Genomic DNA, 21,326 nt, shown 5'->3' with positions numbered 1-21,326 from the left:
GTAAATACGGTCAACAATATTACTATCCCTCATACAGAGAAATCAAATATGTAAGAGTTTTATATGCCCAGAATTTGACCAACTCTTGTGTGGGTCTTGGGGTACAAAAGTGTATTTAGATGGCTATATTTATCATAAATAATTATATTCAATTATATGACTTGATTTACTCAAAGTCACCTCGATATGGGGCACTACTCTGTAAAGCAGAGAAAAGATTCAACTAAAGCAGGCTCATAAAGTTACTTAAGGATCCATTTGGAACTCTGACTAATAATTACAATCAAATTACTGTATTCATATTTGGAATTATTTTCATAGAAGAGATTGTCATATCACTGATTATACACAAGATTAAATGGACAGCGTGTTTATTCCAAAAAGGTTCTTTCGTTTATCCTTTATTTATTTCTTGAGGAATCATTGAGGGCAACCCCTCATTTACAATTATGTCGAGAGTACAGAGAAAACACAATGAAGAACAAACAGCACAGACAAAACACATGAAAAAACAATAAAAACCGTTGCAGTGAAAGGCAAGTTATTGGTTACTGGCCCATAGTTATAATTGTGTTGAATTTGAGTGAATGTTGTAAGATGTTCCAGGTAGATGCAGCAAAAAAACTGAAAGCATTTTTTCCAAATTCAGTATTTGTCCGGGGAACATTGAACATTAAGCAATCACTTGTGCATGTTGGATAATTACTATGTGACCAGTTTAATAAAGTGCTGAGGTATGGTGAGGTCTTCGTCTGTACAACGGTTCATATGTAGCGGTGGAGATCGGTTGTCACGCCATGTGTGCTGGGAGCGTTTTACTTGGAACGCAGCCCTGATGACCTCTGAATTTACAATCTGTGTGAGGCTTGTTAAAACCTCTGCAGAGCTGGAGTACTGTAAAATAACATGGATGAACCCATCCCAGCACATGTAGGGAACAGAGTTGGACACACTTAATATAGTTAGGACAGAAGGAAACGTCTCACAGTGCACTGCAGTTTTGTTTATTAAAAGTTGAAGTGAACATTAGGAGGAAAAAGTTTTCCAGTATGTGTTTTTCCTGAGATGGGCTTTGTTTCACATGCATTCTATATTCATTGCTTGGACACTGACATGTTTGTTCTGCATTTACTTGCGGCAAAATAATGGAGACTGAAAACTGGGTAAAAAACACTCTAACTTTACTTGCAGAATCTCAACGTAAACATCACATCTCTTCTCATCTTTCTTAAACACACTCAGAAATGCAACCCGCAATGTCTCATGGGTAACGTAGTTACTTTTAACAAACCCTGTAGTAGTACAATTAACACATGCATCTAATGCAAACTCCTTTATGTAAACAATCAGTGTAAATAAATCAAATGATTGACTCAAAGTACTTAGGATGCCACAGGTTAAACTTAAAGTACAACAATGGTTTAGTCATTAGACTGTACCGTCTCACTGACAACAGCCAAAACAAACCAGGATGCAAACATATGTCATGTGTTCTTGGTCCAGCTCTACATGAACAGCTAATTGATTTAGCACTTGCAGTCTGTCTATGGAGATTTAATAGCACCAGGGATTATCATGAAGTGGTCATAAGTCTCAGACTGTCTCGGCTTCTGATTTTTATTCGGCTCTTTGGTCTTCAGTTTGACGGCAGTAAACTGTCACAGTCAGCTGAGAATTATCCAGTGCAGAGTGTTCCAAACATCAGTGTTTCCCCAAGGTTGACTACTTTAGGAGGGCGGATTGGTGGCGGGACTGCGGTCTGCATAAAGTAGCGTAACGTCTAGTTATTTTTCGTGTTTGCAAAATAAACCAAGCAAGTGTATGAAAGCCGGTCAAATTCAATCACTAGGGATTAATGTCACCCTATGAGTAATAGTTTGGCCCTCCTGGAATCCATCTATGCATTTCTGGCAAAAGCTTGTCTTAGTTTTCTTATCAGGCAGTATTTTAACTGTCCACAACTCCATTTGTTCATTGACTCTGTATGATATCCCTCATTTCAGTGTCCATCTATTTCCCTGAATAGTTACTTTTTTCCATTACAGCTTCCTTGGCGACTGAAAATGACGCTACTGATTGGTGAAGCGACAGTAGCCCAGCAAAATGTGTTGTAGATAGCGGTGTATGTATACAGATTTAGATATAGATTTACATGCACATTTACATTTTGAGACTTTGACTCGAAAAGTTTGAATATTTCATGACCTGCTTACTTATCTTACAGTGTTGTGGCTAAGTGCATCGACTAAAAGTATGTGTTTCTTCCTCCAACTCATAAATTAAAATAATAAAAAGAACTGTCTGTACATAGCTCCTTTCCACTAAAGTCCTAATTACAGCGATAATGGAGTGGCCTTGTGGATGGCAGGGATGCTGCTGTTTGATGGCGTTGCTAACTCCTCAGGATGATTTCCCAGAGGAACACTCTGATTAGGTAAAATGTATTAACAGCCTGCCTGTTAAAGAGATGTCAACAGATATTGAGCTAATGACCTAGGCCGCTAAATACTCAGGGCGTGCCACTGCTGTCACTCTGAAGTGTGTGTCTCCTCTCAGATGCTGCCTTTAACAGTGACTTCGCAACCAGATCGCAGTGGGACTGTTGACCTTTGATGGTTGACCTTTCACCATAAAGTAATTGCAATAAAGCCAAGATTAAAGCTCAGATACCTTTGGGCCAAATGGAGGCATTTAAGGAGGAACTTCAGATGAGTTGGAATTCCCTGCTGTAACTCTATTTGCTGACATAATCTCATTTGTAAAATTGTGCTCCATCTTTTTCATTTTCTTATATTTGAAGTGGTTTATTTTATCTTGTTGCCATTGTCCCTTGTGTCTGTATTCCTAAGACATGAAGACATCTTTAAAAAATGATGGACTCAGGACAATATTTCAATTTTAATTGATTTGCCTCTAGGTACATACTGTTAGATTCTCAAGATCCATTCTCCAGATATATAAGAGTTTAGGACTGGACGATATGGCTTAAAAATAAAATCTCAGATTTTTTCCACACCAAACCCTGTTTATTTATTTTGTTTTGATTTTCCCTTCTGGGATTTGGACTTAATTTGTGCAACAAGCTCAGCCTTTACTTCATCCATCTCTCTTCTTTTTTTGCAGCTATAGGAAAAGGCAGCAATAGCCTTTTTAAAAAACCCAATGGCACGTTCGATCCATGGGTCCTTCACACCGTTCCCGCATCTGTATAATAAGCACAAACACAAACAAGACAATTTTTTACAGTGGCATGAACTACATTCACACACATATTTATCAATGTGTCACAACACACACAATGTGTCTTTTTTACACATTTCAACATTTTACACACACACACACACACACACACACACACACACACACACACAGGTCATGTGTACCATTATGATGAATCATGCATGTACATTTTGTGTAAGTGTATTACGTTGATTAAAATGCATTAATTATGCATTATGCATGTGAACATCATGAATTAAGAGGGCTTATAGCACCCAATAATGTAATCATTTCCTGATAATGTAATAATACATTTATTTAATAATTTTAATTTGATTGAAAATGTAATAAACCAGATAATGTAATAACTTAACCAATAATGTATATAATATATACATGGTGAATGGTAAATGCAATAACATGTCCTGATTGACACTGTTATAACTTTGTTACTGATAATGTCATCCCTCATTACATCATTGGGAATTTAGGACATTTTAGTGTCCACCATTTTTACCACATCACCTGAATGCATCATAAGCCATTAGACTCTTACCTACAGCGTTGTGCAGTCTATGTCCAAAGCATTGGAGGTTGGGCCACTTATTGTCGGGCTGCATGGTTCGGCTGGACCATAGGTCTGTCGTGATGGAGTAAAAACACACCTCCTCCAGCTCTCTAGGGATCTCAACTCAACTCAACTTTATTTGTAAAGCACTTTAAAACAACAACAGCCGCAACAAAGTGCTGTACATAAACAAACAGAACAAGAGACAATAAAATAAATAAAACAGAAAATAAACACTAAAATAAGTACTAAGTAACTAAAATATAATTTAAAAAACAATAAGTAAAAGCAAATCATAAAACACTAAAAACAAGAGCAGAGTCTCATGCGTGGTTAAAAGCCAAGGAATAAAAATAGGTTTTAAGATGACTTTTAAAAATGGACAGTGAGGAGGCTTGTCTGATGTGTAAAGGCAGCTCATTCCATAGTTTGGGGGCTGCAACAGAAAAAGATCTGTCCCCTCTGAGCTTCCGTTTAGACCTCGGTACCTCCAGGAGCAGCAGATCAGCTGACCTGAGGCACCGAGCAGGAGCGTAGGGGTGGAGGAGCTCAGAGAGGTACAGTGGGGCGAGACCATTTAAAGATTTAAAAACAAATAAAAGAATCTTAAAATGGACTCTAAAATGCACAGGCAGCCAGTGGAGGGAGGCCAGGATGGGAGTTATGTGCTCCCTCTTACGAACTCCAGTTAAGAGGCGAGCAGCCGCGTTTTGCACTAACTGGAGCTGTGCGAGGGAGGACTGGCTGACTCCAAGGTACAGTGAGTTACAGTAATCCAGCCGAGATGTAACGAAGGCGTGGATTACTGTTTCAAAGTGCTTGTGCGTAAGGAAAGGCTTCACCTTAGCCAGCTGCCTGATATGAAAAAAGCTTGACCTCACAGCAGCGCTAATCTGACGATCTAATTTAAAATCACTGTTCATCTTAAAACCTAAATTTGACACAGTTGGTCTTATAAAATCTGCCAGAGGGCCCAAGTCAAAGGGAGGGGTCACACAAGAGCCACTAGGGCCAAACACTATCACTTCTGTTTTCTTCTCATTAAAATTTAAAAAGTTCAAGGCCATCCAGGCCTTGATGTCTTTGAGACATGACAGGAGCGGTGTGAGGGAGAAAGCATCTTTTTTCTTCATTGGCACATATATCTGACTGTCGTCAGCGTAGCAATGGAAGGGATGCCGTGCTTTCTCAAGATGGAGCCCAAAGGCAGTAAATACAGAGAAAAAAGCAGGGGGCCTAAAATCGACCCCTGTGGAACCCCATACAGCAGTGGAGCTGGGCTGGACTCCGAGGTACCAAGGCTTACAATTAAACTTCTGTCGGTCAGATATGACTTGAACCACTCTAGCGCAGTACCACCGATGCCTACTAGGTGGCGTAACCGAGCCACTAGGATGCTATGGTCCACGGTGTCAAACGCTGCAGTCAGGTCCAACAGAACAAGAATTACATGGTCACCGGAGTCATTAGCCAGGAGGATGTCGTTAAAAACTCTGAGTAGAGCTGACTCTGTGCTATGCATAGTTTTAAAACCAGATTGAAACACCTCCAGGACACCATGTACATCGAGAAAAGACTGTAGCTGACCATATACGACCTTCTCCAAGACCTTAGAGATCCTTTCCCGTGTGCAGTTGTACAGGGGAGGTAAGGCAACTCCGGCAAAATACTTGTGGCTTGGTAGCAAATACCTGGAGTCGAAGTTTTCAGCATGTGGATAAACCCCGGCTTTTCCACTGTGTAAATTGGGCCATATCTTTAGCAATATGCAATGTGACTGCATCAGTAATCGCTTTCCACCGGGTCCCTTTCTTATCACACGGGACACAATGTGAAAATGAATCCACTAATGTAGACTGTTTCTTAGGGAGTGTTTGTGGGCTGCGTACCTGTACAGCTTACACAAAACAGCTTTCTAACAAACTTTGCAGTGGGTCGTGGTTTGTTCGCTGTCGGACGCTCATCCTGGCTTGCTGCCATGTTGTGTTTATCTGTGGAGAGGCGGGGGGGAGGGGACCTATGGGAGCCCAAAGGAGTTCAAATAAAAAAACGATTTTAACTAAAAATAAATCGTGTTTAACTAAAAAATTAGAATTAATTGATAAAATCGATTTATCGCCCAGGCCTATAAGAGCTACTATAAAAGTAGGTTATTTTAAGTTATGTTGTCCTCTCTCATTAGATCTGAAATCTGAAAAAGATTATTTGCTTAGCTCCAATTTCAGCCACTTAACCTCTCAACTCAAATCAAACTTGGCCTGTCCTGAGGTTAAGCCACTTATACCTCTGTTAGTGAGAGTCTTTCTCAGTGTTATTATGTAAGAACAGGATGTGTTAAAAGCACTTGCTACCGGCTTATCAGAAATATATCAAAGCTGTAAGAACAGGAATATAGTTTTGAACTTTCTAAATATTTTCTTCACTTTAAATTACATTGTGATAGAAAGTTGCTCATTTGCATAAAAAGTGAGAGGAAAGATGCAAGTGGATGTGAACAGACACTTAGCCTGATTTCCACCGGGCGCGTTACAGCCGCGGAATGGCTGCGCCGCGGTCGCCGTTGCTGATCGCTGCCACTCTAATCAATGAGAGCATTTCCATCGGGCACGCTGCGGAACGTTACAGCAACGTCTCAGCCGCGGCTCTCCGCGAGCATTACGTAGCATTTCTATTTCCTCCGCGAGCCGCTGCTAAACCTCGTAGATCTCAACAGAGCATATCGCACCAGACAGGAAGTCCAATCAACGTAACACACTTCCGCCCCCTTTCAAAATAAAACACAATAGGCAGTTCATGCAGCCTAAAACTACCTCACACATCAACATTATGTTATGACTGAGTCACCAGATCAGCAATCAATCAATCAATCAAAGGATCTTAGAGGATCGGTGACACGGACCACAAGAGACTGACTGTTGAAGTGGAACAGCATACAATCATTTATAACATAACATATTGTTTTTTATAAGGATAGATGGTCAGATCAACAGATCTTCCACGTTTGAGAAGCAAAGTAAGCTGTTGGTTGTTGTTGTTGTTTACTTTATACACAAAGTTTATCATGGGATCTCGCGGTCTCCCTTATGTTCAGGATTATCGCGTGTTCTCGTTACCTCGCGTGTATATGGCTGGCTCGCTATTCTGCCTTTCCGCGGCCGTAACGCGTCCGGTGGAAATCCCCAGTTATTCTCTCTAGATGTTTGTAGAGGCTGTGCATTGGTGAAGGATTAGCATCAGCTCTTGGCTGAAGCAAACACATTCTCAGAGACAGGAGAACACATCAAAGTGGTTATGGGGAAAATAACACATAATCCTTACTGTATGCCTAATTTTGCAACCCTGTGTGCTCATGGCTTTTTGTCTGAGCTTCAACTAGAGTTTGGCCTATCTCAGTGTAAATACTGGATGGCTTTGATCATGTAACAATATACCAACTTGTTAAAAGAAATGAAAAAATGACTTTTTGTGGTTTTTAAACAACCTTGCCATCTGTCTCATTCAGTATTTCAATGGTTTCCCATAGCCGGAGCCGTTTCATGATATAATTAGACTATGGAGATTCATAGGGCCCCTGCAGCCACTAGGGAGACCCAAGCTGCAAGTTCAACAGTATTTAAGGAGAATTTAAATTGTGTAAAATGTCTGTTATAGTGAAGAACTTATATGGTTAAAAATAATTGTTTATAGTTGGCTGGGTAAAAAAAAAATGTTAAGGTTGAGTTTTGTTTATTTTTTAAGAACTGTCTTTATATATATGTATATGTATATATACACACTACAATGTTGCATCTGTTACATTTATTGACATAGTAGAGTCTTGTATAGCCTTTTATTATAATTTTCTGTAGGTTCAATTTGAGATGTTTCATTTCAATTTGAGTGAGGTTTTCACAAATGTAGCCTATTTTTCTCTTAATGTGTAACAGATTGATGCATTGCCACAGATCACCTTAAAGGGTTTGGAATCCCTCCATTGTAGTTTGACAAAATAGGGGCCCCCAAACAGCATCTTGCATAGGGCACCCAAAAGCTAGAAACGGCCCTGCCCATGGCTACCTGTTTGAAAAACTGCAAGTGGGTTTACACTGTCTTCAAAAGGAGTAGAGTACTAATTGTCTTCTAAATTATCTAAATCACTTGTTGTGTCCTTGAAACATAGTAAATTGTTTTGCACTTTTATAAGTAAAATAATGAAAGTGATTTGTGAAGAGAAAAATAAGAATCCAAAACGATATTCCAAATGAAATAACTCTCTTGCTGTCTTCAGTGAACTTTTGCCTGATAGAAGTACTGTACATCAGTGAGAATAAATCTTCACAGGCAGCCAAACAGCTCACATTCGGCAGAGATGGGGGAAGGAGAGAAATATTATAGATCAGATACAAGAGGAGCAAAGAGAGGGGGCTGAAGTTCACTGCATGAAAGTAAGAAATATGCCAAAATTCCTTCCATCCCTCAGGTCATTTTGTGGTTTTGGTCCAGTGAAGCTTCTCTATTTTACTGTCCTCCCGGTTACATTTTCATGTAGGCTCGAGGTTTTGGTTTGGAAGCTTGCAAGGGCATCTCTCATCACAATATAATTTATAGACAAATTAAGTTATCCAGGTTTTTTAATTCACTTAGGATAAAGAGAATGTTTGCACTTAAACAATGAAGGCTGGTGAAGCCGTAAATAAAAGTTACAGAAGCTCTTGCTGAGCAAAAAATGAATTTTAAACGTATTCGGACTCCTTTCCAACATAAAAACAAAGTGGAAAATACACATTTTTGTCAACTCATGTTTTTTAATGTCCATTCCAATGAACGCCACAACACGATGGGCAAAAAATGTCATAAATACTTAAGGAAAATAAGGTTGAGTTTTACCACATAGTAATCAATCAGGCATTACCTAAACATCTGGAACTGGATGTTTGCATGTTTTTGAGTCTGTGTACAGTTCTGAACATTCACATGAACTTGATAGGTGTATCACAGCATGGGTAGGGAATAGCAGTGAGGTCATCACCAGGAAAACCTTTGAGCCTGCAAGAAGAGAGGGAAATAATGCAATCTGAACATGCACATGATCAAAAGATGTATGATTGTAGATTAGATTACCTGAAATCAGTTTTGCCTTCAGTAAATTATCATGGAACTGCCAACAGATAACCATACTTTTTATACTAGTGTAATGAACTAATAACACATAAATTTGGAAGGGAACTGGAACCTGAACATGAGAAGACATCAGCTTGTGGATGTTTTCATGTATTCTCATTTTTGATGAGAAGCCTTGAAGCAGTTTCGTTGTGGCACAAAGCAAAGTGGATGTTGCACTTGTCACAAAAGACATGTTTTTTCTGAACAGTTTGACGTCTTGCATCTGGTAAGCTCTTTCTTTTCATCATAATTAGGCAAGTAGCCTTACATCCTGAAATGGTCTGCGAACTGGTCTCTGGGGGACATGCTGTGGTTCTGGAGACATACTGGGTCTTCCATGTTTTACTGCCACTGTTTTATGGACTCAGACCAGAAACTGGGCCACATTCATCTTGAAATGGAGGAGATCCTGGATAACTTTGGTCTGGATATTGGCCCCCTTGGCATCCAGCCTGTGCTCCAACCAACTGTTGACAACAGCCATGTCAAAAGCATGTGTTATCATTCTCAGGGTCCACTTTTTTGACCAAATCTCTGTATGGTACAGACAGACAAGTTAATCAAGCAGGTCAACGCCCCCCATTGCTTCATTGTACAGCTTAACCACCTCTGGACGGGTAATCATCACTTCTTTTTGTCCCACCGCTGCAATTCATCTATTCTGCCAACACAAGTTGGAGGCCACAAGAACTGGTCTGTTGTCATACCATTTGAACAGTGCCACCTTACCATCACTGCTTACAACTTCATCACAGCTTCCTCAAGGCTTTTTGGCCATCTTTGTTAGACTGTAGAGGAAGCCTGGCAAAGCTAGAGACCATTGCTGTCCTAGTGGCATGGATTTTCCTCTCAGCCAGCATCTCCAGAAGATTGTACGTTGTGAAATAGTTGTGAAAATACAACTTGTGGATGGCCTCAGTGATTCGCTGGCTAAGATGGTTCACCACTCCAGCTCCATGTCCCAGCTGCTTCCTGTGCTGTTCATGCTCCATGCTTCGTGCTGCTCCATTGTAGTGCCTTGGTGCAGCAGGAAGTCGTAGACCATGCCACTTTTCCCACACAGGAAGTATATTTTCATCCCCCTTGAGTGTGGCATGCCTTTGATGAATTGCTTGACAGACAGTTCAGCGAAATTACCCTTGTTCATGAACGTAAACGTTCTCCTCTCGTAGAAGCTCCAAGCATCTACTGCTTATGGCATCATAGAGAGGACTTACCTTGAAAAACACATCATTGTTTTCAGCTGACTTCTCCAAAATGTTGACCAAATGCAAATGTGACCTGAGATGGAAGAATCTGTCACAGGGCATGTTTTTTTGAAAAATACCAATGTCCATTCCAGCTTCCCAGTACATGGAGACTCTTGGCATTTTCATCACTCCCATAGCAAGGTGGAGACCGATTAGGGTTCTGATCTCTACTGAACTTGTTGATTAGAAACTTAGTGTACCACTTTGCAAAGCATAAACATTTGTGTTGTCGGCCATCAAACTGAAGATCTTATCTGGTATATGCCGCTTGAAGTATTCATAGGGTCTCAAGGGATGATCCTCATGAATTGGAGGATTCTCAAAGGAAGTATCAATGATTGTAGTGATTTGGGGATTTCGACCGGGCGCGTAACGGCCGCGTAACAGCAGTGTAGCGAGCCAGCCGTATACACGCGAGATAACGAGAACACGCAATAATCCCGATCGTACGGGAGACCGCGAGACAGCTTACTTTGCTTCTCCAATGTGGAAGATCTGTTGATCTGACCATCTATCCTTAAAAAAAGAATGTGTTATGTCATAAATGATTGTATGCTGTTCCACTTCAACAATCAGTCCCTCGTCGTCCGTGTCGCTGATCCTCTGAGACCCTTTGATTGATTGATTGCTGATCTGGTGCTCCCGGTCATAACGTAATGTTGATGTGAAGTAGTTTTAGGCTGCATGAACTGTGTATTGTGTTTTATTTTGAAAGGGGGCGAAAGTGTATTACATTGATTCTGAGTTGGATTTCCTGTCTGGTGCAATCTGCTCTATTGAGATTGACGCCGTTTAGCAACGGCTCGCGGAGAAAATAAAAATGTTATGGATTGATTGCACTGCAGAGCAGAGAGCCGCGGCTGGGACGCTGCTGAGACGTTCTGCGGTGCGCCTAGTGGAAATGGTCTCATTGATTAGAGAGTGGCAGCGATCAGCAACGGCGACCACGGCACAGCCGTTCCGCACACGGTGGAAATCAGGCTGTACTAAATAGTTAGCATTGATTTAAAAAAGGAAGAATTAATATCCCATTCATACTTTGAATGAAACTAAATGTAAAATCTCACCTTTGTTCTGTGTTCACAGATGTCTTTTGTGGTCATAATCTTAGGCAAACTGCTGAATGTGGTAAGTATCAAAATTAACTATGAACATTATTTCATGTATGCCTAAATACAATTGACAAAACCCAAAATATAAATGCTGCATACCTATTTATACTTAGGTATTAATGTTTTATATAAATGTAATTTCAATACTTCTGGTTAAATGTTAAATGTGTGATTTGGAAATTACATGAGAGCTTGAAAGCTTTATACATTAATAATACTATTATGAAACAAATTATATCAAGTTTGAAAAACCTACTTTTATCCCTTACGTACGAGATGATATCTCGTTGGTAAGGGATAAAAGTAGGTTTTTGCCAACAATGCCCAAAAGAAACATGTTTTTAAGATAAGATAAACTTAAAAATATTTTTTTTTTCACCTTGCCTTTCAAGGCTTTATTTCTTGTACGTACGAGATACTATCTCGTACGTACAAGATAAACTGTTTTGGGCGGAAAAACTTTGAGGCTCAATTAGGCTGTTTTGAGGAAAGTGCCTGACGCACGATACAAAGGGAAGTGAAAGTCAGCAAAATGCAGCATAAACAAAATGTTTTACCTAATTAGTTAACTAAAAATGTCTCTAAACATAATGGGACTGTGCATAGGTGCCAACTTGGGTTAAACAGTGTAGATATAAGGTCTGATGGAATCATATTGCGAAAAGCGCCTTCCACATGGCTACTTAATATTCGCATCAATGGTTCCAAGTGGCTACTTAATATTCATAGATGACCTAATGTGTATATGATGCACCTAGATGTAAGAAATACCATACGTAAAATAAATGTAATAACAAATAGCAAGTTAAGTAGACACCTGGGCATTGTTTGTAGATTACAGCTTGTAGCGATGCTGTCATAATTCCGGGAACGCCCCGGACTCCAGCACGCCCTCTGTGCAGCCAATCACAGAAATGCCGGTAGGAGAATTCAAAATGGCGGCCCGCAGCTACTGAGGAGGAAGAGATCTAGTTGTTCAGTGTATCTGCTCCGTAACTTGCCAATCCCTGGCAGCGAGTTTGCAGTCTGTATATATTTTGTAGTGCTCGTTTCTTACCTGTGGATTTACCCCTGGCTCCCAAACTCCTGGCCTCTACCCAACGGTCTTTCTCCGGAGTCCGCCGGCAACCGGGAGGTAAAGCCCCGGTCAAAGCTGGTGTATTAGCCGCCGGAGGCGCCACTTAGGTTGAGTTTTGTGTGACCAACTTTTATTTTCAAAAACTGACTCTTTTGTTTATTGGGTACCTGAAAAGGATTTTTTTTTGTTTGGAAGGAAGAGACTAATTTTGGTGTTTTGGGCTGTGTCAAGTATGGGTTGTATTTTGGGCACTGAATTGTATAATACACTGTGTTGAATTGCAATATCTTGTGTGTGGTGTGTTTTGTGATTAAGGGGTCGACTTTGACAAAGGTGACTTAAGTCTGGTTGTTAGTAGGGTCCATGCATGGTTAGGCATGGATCCTGTGTAAGGTTGACAACTCAAAAAATACAAAGAAAATTGTCAGATTAGCTCTGACTGGCACCCCGGCACTGTCTAACCGCTACAAGCTGATGCGTAAGGAACTGCATGTCCGCTGAGTAAAATTACACACGGAGCTGGAAATTCTCTGCACGGCTCACTTCACTGGAGCTGCTGGCTGAGAGGAATTCTTTTTTTTCACTTGCCTTTCAGGGCTTCCGTACATATATAACCATGAAATAAAAAGTTAATTTTTGTCAAACAAAACAAATAAAAAATAAATTGTAAATTATTTCATGCAGTTTTAAATGCCCTTTTTAAGGATATATTTATGATCTAAAATATTAAAGTTAAAAGACAATAGTTGCGTATATTGTGCCAAAAATAAATCACAGTTAATTTTTTTTGGCCCTCATACAGTATAAAACATTTCACCTATTCCAGCATTTAAATCAGTGTATGTGCAGACAAATCATGATATCTCTGCTATAAGCTAAAAGTATAAGTACTCTTTAAACTGATGTAATCCAAAATTGTAAAGTATGATTTTGTAGTATTTGTGTTTGTATGTTGTTTCCTCACCTAGAGCCTCAAGATTCAAGATCGTTGTGTACCTTGGGGAAGATGTGGAAAAACTTATGTGGTATCTGGTAAGTAGTTTTGCATTAATCACTTAAGCTTTGGACAAGATAAAACCGTCTAACTCAGTTAACTACACAGCTTATACTGTGTACATGGTTTTATGTCCTGTAGAAATTCTATGACTTATCCTACATTCATGTACATTTGTCTATGCGTAAAATTAATGCAGAGTTCTCAGTTCTACAGTGGTAATTCATGAACACAGTTTTGTAGAATGTAATATCCGTAATACAGTAACTAAGCAGCAGCAGTTAAGATGGAGCAGTGACAGCCTGAACAGCAAGGCACTTATATCTTTTGATACTCTTTATTGAAGTATGTATACTACTGTATTATAATATTAAATATTCTCTAACACAACATCTGTTAAAACATTTTGAAAGGTTAGCTATTATACATATATCAATGCTTTACTTGTTTATATTGGCACGCTGATTTCATTAGAATAACATTGTGTTCGTTGCTTGCCTTTTATCAGATTGATCAGAAGGATGAGGTGGGAGCAGAGCTTGGGGGCTGTACAATGACAGTGTATTTCATCAGGGAGAAGGATCCTCTCCAGCCACCAGTTGACATTGGGATCATTATTGAAGGTGGAAGTAGATGCGTTGCCATCAGTCACACATGCTTGTGCCATATTATTCGGACTCATCTATGCTCTAAACTTGAGCTATCCAAGAGAGCTGAAATACACTATTCATGGAGATAGATAGACTGAAAATACTGCACGTAATTTTCTTTGTGAGTGTCAAGCTCTAAATTTTGGAATAAGTAAAGAAAGATATCTGCATGCCACATGTTTTTGTTCAGTTTTAAAGCATGTAATCAGATAGTTCCAGGATAAAGGAAAGAGAGAGAGAGAGAGAGAGAGAGATGCAGACTTACAAACAATACTGGTCTTTATCCGGTCTTGATCTACCTAAGCCACATTCAGTCTTGTGTTGTGACAGGTTTGTCTCAGTGAGACTCACTCCAGTTACATTCCACTCATACTGGCTTTAAAAGTTTTCTCTGGACACCAATGCTGCGTGAAAAGAAGAGCACATTTCATAAAATTGATTATTCTTATGCTAAAACAAACACACTGTATTTCACACGTATAAGTCACAGGAATTAGAAAGCTCCCATGTATGGGTGTCAGCCTCTGTATTTCGGTTGAGTTTTCTGATGGCTCCATATGATCCAGTCTGTCTAAAAACAGACACTTTGTCTCTTGTATATAATTGTATATGATACAGCCAGGACACCAGCTGATAACCATAGAAATGTGAAATGACTCATCTAAAAAGAGCAAGTAGAGTTTTGAGACCAGTTAAGGGTCTAACTGTCCCGGTGTTGATGTAAGATGATTGTACTGGACATTGATAAATAGTAAGGTTTCTTTGGTCTTGTTTTCCTGTCTCTGTGTTGTTGCCTGGCTACAGCTCTCTTCATATTTTCTTTTATCACAGTTGTGTGTTCTGCACTTTCCTTGGTTGCTGTTTTATGCTCAGACATTACCTGCTAGAAGATCCCCTGCCAATTCATGATTGCATATGGCAAACACAGCAGCACATTGTCTCGTTTTATTTGTCCTGTAGCAGGGTCTATGTTCCAGGATGTGTTTGTTAGTGAGATCTGTCCTGAACAACTACACACCTGCAGTCCTGATAAGCGACATGGCAATTAGTATGGGCTGTGCTGTCATCACAGATAATGGTGACCATTATCTCAGACTCTCAGTTGGAGTTGATGATGAACCAAGGCCATTATGGCAATCATATGTCACTCTGTGTGGACTCTATGACAGATTCTTCCCCTGATTAATTCAGACATGTATTAATTAGACATTTCAAATAATTGATTACTGGAAATGAATGGCTACCTTTAGGATTGCAATGTGAAGCTGTAAGATGGAACCCCCCAAATAAATCATTGGCCTTTAATCCAGTGCCGCTTTAAATGGATAGTAGCTTTGTGAAGCTTGACAGCCTCCTGAGGCTCAGCAGTGTGCAGACAGCAGGGCATAGACTGCACTCCAATTGATTACCTACACCACAGGCACATAACATGCTCTCTTGCTCCTTCTCTTTCCATCTCTCACTCAGCCCATGTTTTCTTTTACTCCCTCTTTATCTCTATCAGAGTGCAGACCTGGCTGCACACCCCAGGAAAAGAAGCCACTTAGCAGATAATGATGCTTTGCCTCACCAGCCTGCGACACAAATAAGGCAAGTGGGCATGGAGGGGAAGCATGCCCATCTGCCATGGCTCTATCACTCCTAATATGCCATACGTATCCCTGGGTGACCAGCAGTGGATTGTGGGAAGTGAAGAAGAGAGTACCAACAGTAACCAGGCTGCTGGCTAGCCTTCATCATACATTTCTGAAGCAGTGGAAGTGCAATTAGAAACAGTCAGAGGCGACATTTACACCTGGCATGAAAACGCATTAAGTGGATTGTGTTTGTCTGGTATTTATATCCATCTTCATATGCACAGTGATGCACACGTCTTGACAGGCTTGTTGTTGACGCAGATTTTGACTCGTAGTGCTATTAAGGTTGTTGTGTGTGATCACAATCTTAAAATAATCAGTCATTTCTCAACACCACTGACGGAAGGAGAACCTTCATAGCGCTGTGAGTCAAGCAAGTCCAGGCGCGTGCATCACTTTTCAGTGTCCTCCGGAAACCTAGAAATAAAGTTTTTTATTTCTCTCTTTTTCTCAATGTGCTGTGTTGTGGTCTTTGCAAAGTGTTTTCTAAATGCTGCACATATGTTGTCAAAATGATGAAAATGTTTTCTTACTTTGCTTGTGTTTTATGCATTTGCATAAGTTTTCTTAAGTTACAGCTCTCAGGGCCACCATAGTATTAACATGTCAAGAAAATGTAGTTAGTTCAAACAGCAGAGCACTTGCATTTTGTTGTGGCAAAACGTGCTGCATTATGGCAATAAACCAGTGGTCTTGCAACTGTGGAAGGTGAACTGGATCAGACACTTACTGGAAAACACATACGAGGTGTCTGAGTAGTTAAAGGGAAGACCTTATGGAGTCCTTCAGGACTCTATTCTCTGGCCAATGCTTCTTTTCCCATCAGATGCTCTCCTTGGGGTCATTTCTTAAAATACAGTTTAGGTCACCCCAAAACAGGGCTGCATTCACCCCTTGGGTAGAAAGTGTGAGGAGAAGGGCCCTTGCTCACACAGGGCCATTTGTTCAGTCGCTAGATTGTTGAGGGAATGGTTGTTAGACTTTTCTAGTTTTTATAGGAAATTTACGAAGTTAGGTTAGGGTTAGCAACGAGAGCAAGTCTTACAAGATATTCCTTGATTGATGATGGGCTGGAATTTCATTGAATAAACTTGCCTTCTGGGAGAGGTACATTTTACAGCCTTTCAAACAGAGAGCAAGAAAGCTTCCAAAAGGCCAACGTGATTTCAGTAAACCCACAGTATGTCACTCTATCAATCCAAGCCATTTCTGAGGTGGCATTGATTTTTCCACATTATCTTCTCAACTGAAGCCAAAGACTATTGGAGAATGCGGGCATCGATCCCGCTACCTCTCGCATGCTAAGCGAGCGCTCTACCATTTGAGCTAATTCCCCTATATCTGAGAATATTTTAGCCCCGCCCACTTCGACGACTCCTCTGCCCCTCCACTGCACACTTTTCTAGACTTTCCAGATCTATGTATACAATCTGGATGGTGACCTGGGTCCGACGTTACCTGGAAAATGCAGGTGGAACAGGACGAGGTGGCCGAGTCGTTAAGGCGATGGACTGCTAATCCATTGTGCTCTGCACGCGTGGGTTCGAATCCCATCCTCGTCGCAGTGCAGTCTACTTTAATCTGCCTTATTTACAAGGCAAGAAGATTGAATTGGTTCAAACAGGTTCAAATGGTAGAGCACTTGCTGCTTATACTTTACTGTGGCAAAACTGGCTGTGTTTTGACAAACAGCCAGAGGTATTCACTGCTGAAGAAAAGGATAAACTGAACACAGTGCAGTTTAGGTCACCCCAAAACAGGGCTGCATTCACCCCTTGGGTAGAAAGTGTGAGGAGAAGGGCCCTTGCTCACACAGGGCCATTTCTTCAGTCGCGAGATTGTTGAGGGAATGGTTGTTAGACTTTTCTAGTCTTTATAGGAAATTTACAAAGTTAGGTTAGGGTTAGCAACGAGAGCAAGTCTTACAAGATATTCCTTGATTGATGATGGGCTGGAATTTCATTGAATAAACTTGCCTTCTGGGAGAGGTACATTTTACAGCCTTTCAAACAGAGAGCAAGAAAGCTTCCAAAAGGCCAACGTGATTTCAGTAAACCCACAGTATGTCACTCTATCAATCCAAGCCATTTCTGAGGTGGCATTGATTTTTCCACATTATCTTCTCAACTGAAGCCAAAGACTATTGGAGAATGCGGGCATCGATCCCGCTACCTCTCGCATGCTAAGCGAGCGCTCTACCATTTGAGCTAATTCCCCTATATCTGAGAATATTTTAGCCCCGCCCACTTCGACGACTCCTCTGCCCCTCCACTGCACACTTTTCTAGACTTTCCAGATCTATGTATACAATCTGGATGGTGACCTGGGTCCGACGTTACCTGGAAAATGCAGGCGGAACAGGACGAGGTGGCCGAGTGGTTAAGGCGATGGACTGCTAATCCATTGTGCTCTGCACGCGTGGGTTCGAATCCCATCCTCGTCGCAGTGCAGTCTACTTTAATCTGCCTTATTTACAAGGCAAGAAGATTGAATTGGTTCAAACAGCAGAACAGTTGCACTTTGTTGTGACAAAACACGATGCATTATGACAATAAACCAGTCTTCTTGCAACTGTGGAAGGTGAACTGGATCAGACACTTACTGGAAAACGCAGACGACCTGTCCGAGGGCTGCTAATCCATATCGCTCTGCACACGTGGAGTCCTTCGGGTCTCTATTCTCTGGCCAATGCTTTTATCCCTGCAGATGCTTTCCTTGGGCTCATTTCTTCGAAAATACAGCATGCGGTTTGAACGTGATGCAGATGACACACAAATTTACCTGGTTCCATTGGTTCCTATGGAACCAATGAAAAGAAGTTCTATGGTTTTCACACATGGTTGAACAATACATCTGAATCGGAGAGAGCAATGGAAACTCCCAAGGGAGTTAGTTCAAATGGTAGAGCACTTGCTGCTTATACTTTACTGTGGCAAAACTGGCTGTGTTTTGACAAACAGCCAGAGGTATTCACTGCTGAAGAAAAGGATAAACTGAACACAGTGCAGTTTAGGTCACCCCAAAACAGGGCTGCATTCACCCCTTGGGTAGAAAGTGTGAGGAGAAGGGCCCTTGCTCACACAGGGCCATTTCTTCAGTCGCGGGATTGTTGAGGGAATGGTTGTTAGACTTTTCTAGTCTTTATAGGAAATTTACAAAGTTAGGTTAGGGTTAGCAACGAGAGCAAGTCTTACAAGATATTCCTTGATTGATGATGGGCTGGAATTTCATTGAATAAACTTGCCTTCTGGGAGAGGTACATTTTACAGCCTTTCAAACAGAGAGCAAGAAAGCTTCCAAAAGGCCAACTTGATTTCAGTAAATCCACAGTATGTCACTCTATCAATCCAAGCCATTTCTGAGGTGGCATTGATTTTTCCACATTATCTTCTCAACTGAAGCCAAAGACTATTGGAGAATGCGGGCATCGATCCCGCTACCTCTCGCATGCTAAGCGAGCGCTCTACCATTTGAGCTAATTCCCCTATATCTGAGAATATTTTAGCCCCGCCCACTTCGACTCCTCCTCTGCCCCTCCACTGCACACTTTTCTAGACTTTCCAGATCTATGTATACAATCTGGATGGTGACCTGGGTCCGACGTTACCTGGAAAATGCAGGCGGAACAGGACGAGGTGGCCGAGTGGTTAAGGCGATGGACTGCTAATCCATTGTGCTCTGCACGCGTGGGTTCGAATCCCATCCTCGTCGCAGTGCAGTCTACTTTAATCTGCCTTATTTACAAGGCAAGAAGATTGAATTGGTTCAAACAGCAGAACACTTGCACTTTGTTGTGACAAAACACGATGCATTATGACAATAAACCAGTCTTCTTGCAACTGTGGAAGGTGAACTGGATCAGACACTTACTGGAAAACGCAGACGACCTGTCCGAGGGCTGCTAATCCATATCGCTCTGCACACGTGGAGTCCTTCGGGTCTCTATTCTCTGGCCAATGCTTTTATCCCTGCAGATGCTTTCCTTGGGCTCATTTCTTCGAAAATACAGCATGCGGTTTGAACGTGATGCAGATGACACACAAATTTACCTGGTTCCATTGGTTCCAATGGAACCAATGAAAAGAAGTTCTATGGTTTTCACACATGGTTGAACAATACATCTGAATCGGAGAGAGCAATGGAAACTCCCAAGGGAGTTAGTTCAAATGGTAGAGCACTTGCTGCTTATACTTTACTGTGGCAAAACTGGCTGTGTTTTGACAAACAGCCAGAGGTATTCACTGCTGAAGAAAAGGATAAACTGAACATAGTGCAGTTTAGGTCACCCCAAAACAGGGCTGCATTCACCCCTTGGGTAGAAAGTGTGAGGAGAAGGGCCCTTGCTCACACAGGGCCATTTCTTCAGTCGCGAGATTGTTGAGGGAATGGTTGTTAGACTTTTCTAGTCTTTATAGGAAATTTACAAAGTTAGGTTAGGGTTAGCAACGAGAGCAAGTCTTACAAGATATTCCTTGATTGATGATGGGCTGGAATTTCATTGAATAAACTTGCCTTCTGGGAGAGGTACATTTTACAGCCTTTCAAACAGAGAGCAAGAAAGCTTCCAAAAGGCCAGCTTGATTTCAGTAAATCCACAGTATGTCACTCTATCAATCCAAGCCATTTCTGAGGTGGCATTGATTTTTCCACATTATCTTCTCAACTGAAGCCAAAGACTATTGGAGAATGCGGGCATCGATCCCCCTACCTCTCGCATGCTAAGCGAGCACTCTACCATTTGAGCTAATTCCCCTATATCTGAGAATATTTAAGCCCCGCCCACTTCGACTCCTCCTCTGCCCCTCCACTGCACACTTTTCTAGACTTTCCAGATCTATGTATACAATCTGGATGGTGACCTGGGTCCGACGTTACCTGGAAAATGCAGGCGGAACAGGACGAGGTGGCCGAGTGGTTAAGGCGATGGACTGCTAATCCATTGTGCTCTGCACGCGTGGGTTCGAATCCCATCCTCGTCGCAGTGCAGTCTACTTTAATCTGCCTTATTTACAAGGCAAGAAGATTGAATTGGTTCAAACAGCAGAACACTTGCACTTTGTTGTGACAAAACACGATGCATTATGACAATAAACCAGTGTTCTTGCAACTGTGGAAGGTGAACTGGATCAGACACTTACTGGAAAACGCAGACGACCTGTCCGAGGGCTGCTAATCCATATCGCTCTGCACACGTGGAGTCCTTCGGGTCTCTATTCTCTGGCCAATGCTTTTATCCCTGCAGATGCTTTCCTTGGGCTCATTTCTTCGAAAATACAGCATGCGGTTTGAACGTGATGCAGATGACACACAAATTTACCTGGTTCCATTGGTTCCAATGGAACCAATGAAAAGAAGTTCTATGGTTTTCACACATGGTTGAACAATACATCTGAATCGGAGAGAGCAATGGAAACTCCCAAGGGAGTTAGTTCAAATGGTAGAGCACTTGCTGCTTATACTTTACTGTGGCAAAACTGGCTGTGTTTTGACAAACAGCCAGAGGTATTCACTGCTGAAGAAAAGGATAAACTGAACACAGTGCAGTTTAGGTCACCCCAAAACAGGGCTGCATTCACCCCTTGGGTAGAAAGTGTGAGGAGAAGGGCCCTTGCTCACACAGGGCCATTTCTTCAGTCGCGGGATTGTTGAGGGAATGGTTGTTAGACTTTTCTAGTC

General features: G+C 41.3%; 7 non-coding genes across 7 annotated transcripts; 4 read left to right on the top strand and 3 right to left on the bottom strand.

The window, feature by feature from the left end:
• Positions 1–16,913: 16,913 nt before the first annotated feature.
• Positions 16,914–16,986, bottom strand: trnaa-agc (transfer RNA alanine (anticodon AGC)). The gene has a single exon. It is a non-coding gene; the product is annotated as a tRNA-Ala (tRNA).
• A 144-nt stretch (positions 16,987–17,130) lies between these two features.
• Positions 17,131–17,212, top strand: trnas-gcu (transfer RNA serine (anticodon GCU)). The gene has a single exon. It is a non-coding gene; the product is annotated as a tRNA-Ser (tRNA).
• A 582-nt stretch (positions 17,213–17,794) lies between these two features.
• Positions 17,795–17,867, bottom strand: trnaa-agc (transfer RNA alanine (anticodon AGC)). The gene has a single exon. It is a non-coding gene; the product is annotated as a tRNA-Ala (tRNA).
• A 144-nt stretch (positions 17,868–18,011) lies between these two features.
• On the top strand, positions 18,012–18,093 carry trnas-gcu (transfer RNA serine (anticodon GCU)). The gene has a single exon. It is a non-coding gene; the product is annotated as a tRNA-Ser (tRNA).
• A 969-nt stretch (positions 18,094–19,062) lies between these two features.
• On the bottom strand, positions 19,063–19,135 carry trnaa-agc (transfer RNA alanine (anticodon AGC)). Its single transcript has one exon. It is a non-coding gene; the product is annotated as a tRNA-Ala (tRNA).
• A 144-nt stretch (positions 19,136–19,279) lies between these two features.
• Positions 19,280–19,361, top strand: trnas-gcu (transfer RNA serine (anticodon GCU)). The gene has a single exon. It is a non-coding gene; the product is annotated as a tRNA-Ser (tRNA).
• Positions 19,362–20,547: 1,186 nt separating this feature from the next.
• On the top strand, positions 20,548–20,629 carry trnas-gcu (transfer RNA serine (anticodon GCU)). Its single transcript has one exon. It is a non-coding gene; the product is annotated as a tRNA-Ser (tRNA).
• Positions 20,630–21,326: the final 697 nt, after the last annotated feature.

The sequence above is a fragment of the Centropristis striata genome, chromosome 18, assembly GCF_030273125.1.
Source record: "Centropristis striata isolate RG_2023a ecotype Rhode Island chromosome 18, C.striata_1.0, whole genome shotgun sequence".
NCBI lineage: Eukaryota > Metazoa > Chordata > Actinopteri > Perciformes > Serranidae > Centropristis > Centropristis striata.
The sequence above is the reverse complement of the archived record's forward strand: the minus strand, read 5'-3'. Positions and strand labels throughout refer to the sequence as shown.